General features: G+C 56.8%; 1 protein-coding gene across 1 annotated transcript in view; it reads left to right on the forward strand.

Moving 5' to 3' along the window:
• Positions 1–1,649: 1,649 nt before the first annotated feature.
• Positions 1,650–1,840, forward strand: part of USP44 (ubiquitin specific peptidase 44) — an 18,669-nt gene continuing 18,478 nt past the window's right edge. The window contains exon 1 of the mRNA XM_035336897.1: positions 1,650–1,742. The gene's annotated coding sequence lies outside the window, so the exon portion shown is untranslated. The remainder of the gene's footprint in view (positions 1,743–1,840) is intronic.

Consider the following 1,840-nt stretch of genomic DNA (forward strand, 5'->3'; position numbering starts at 1 on the left):
GAAAAAGAAAAAGAAAAAGAAAAAGAAAAAGAAAAAGAAAAAGAAAAGAAAAAGAAAAAAGGAAAAAAAAAGAAAGGAGGAACTTTATTTTCTTTTCATCTGTTCTATGTAAAATCAGATACTGCAGAGATAACGGGCACGGCAAATCTCTGTTATCAGTAGAATGGGGTTTTGGAAGATAGGCACTCGTGGAGGGGAAAGGGGTAACACTGTGTACTGGGGACAGTGATAGGTTGCCAGGATATAAAAAACAGCTTAAATGAAAGTGAATTTCTGAGGGTTCTTTGAGGGACTTTGGGAATGACAGGTAAAAGGGGCCACTCAGGGCATAAAGGAGGTTGGTGGCCAGGCCTCGGCCTGCACCTGAATGAGTTAACCCTTGGCTCTGCAGTGGGATTGACATCCATGTTGTGGAGCCACCATGTTCCGCTCTCACTGCTGGCCTTCCCGTGAGCATTTCAGGATCAAAGACCCCATCAGGCACCCAGGGGAAATGGGGCTTGGGATGTCCCAAAGTGCTCCGAGCCTCACCTTGAGCTCACTGCATGAGCAGAGGGCAGCACTGCAGCAGTGCACTGGGGCATGGGGCTGAGGGGCTTGGATGGAGGCAGCCGGGGGGTCACAGCGGGATGGCAATAGAGTCCAGACCAAGACCACGTAGCTGACAGACATGCAGGCAGAGATACCGAGTGAGAGAGGCACTGGTGATGCATCATGGTGGGAGAGCTAGTTTCCCAGCTAGGACTGAAGGAAAAAACTCTACTGATAAAGATGTGGGTAGTAACTTGACAAAAATACATATGGTAGCTATTTGGAAATAGTGAAAGTTGTCTTAAAAACACCCAAGGATGTGCAAATACATACACTGTACACAAGCAGTTGATTTTCATGTTTTGAGTAGGCAACGTCATTCCTCAAATTAGAGGCTAGAAGCACATTAAAATCATGAGTGAGAAGCTTGGTGAGTTTACTTTTTCATACCCTATGGGCTTCTCAGAGCACCACAATAAAGTGACCCTGAAGGAAAACCGAGGTGCATTGCCCAGCTGCATCCTGCTGCCTGCGGCCCCGCAGCCGCCCTGCAATCAGCAGGGGCCAAGCCCCACACCTGGAGGGGAGCGGAGACAGCCAGGGCCGAGATACTTCACCACACGCTTTACACCAAAGCGCATTTTCCATGACGACACGAGCAGAAGCGCAGAAGTGGATGTGCGGAGTCTTGCCACTGTAAGGAAAGATCCTGGTGGACACGGGGGGCTCAGGAGAGGGCCTTCGGTGCTCGTGGCCATGCCCCGTTTGTCCTGGGGGCTCGTGGGATGCCACGCTCGTCCTGAGCCTGCTCCGAAGCCCACTGCACCATCTTTTGGGGCACATTCACGCACACCACGAGCAAACCCGCTTGAGCACGTATGCAAAGAGTATATATGTATATTGCCAGCCCAGCCCAGAGAGGTTTCGCCAAGAGTTTATTCCCCCACGCAGCTCTCCCCACAACACGGGGCTCGCTCCGCTCCTCACTGCGGGCTGCCACCCGCCCCGGAGAGCCGGCAGCGGCTCCGAAACTCCACGGCGGGGGGCGCGGGGGGGCGGTGGGGCCCGGCCCGGGGCGGAGCGGGGATCCCCGCGGGGAGAGAGGGAGGGAAGCGGGGGGCGGCCTCGGCCCGGCGCTGACGTCGCCGAGGGGCCGGGGCGAGGCGGCTGCGGCTCGGGGCGCGCAAGATGGCGGCAGCGGCGGGTGACGGGTGCGTGCGGGTGCCGCGGGGCGGCCGGCGGGGGGCGAGGAGCCGGGGGCGGCTGCTGCCCTCACCCGGGCACGGGCGGCGCCGGCGGCTCGGTGCCG

Source organism: Oxyura jamaicensis, chromosome 1 (genome assembly GCF_011077185.1).
Source record: "Oxyura jamaicensis isolate SHBP4307 breed ruddy duck chromosome 1, BPBGC_Ojam_1.0, whole genome shotgun sequence".
Classification (NCBI taxonomy): domain Eukaryota; kingdom Metazoa; phylum Chordata; class Aves; order Anseriformes; family Anatidae; genus Oxyura; species Oxyura jamaicensis.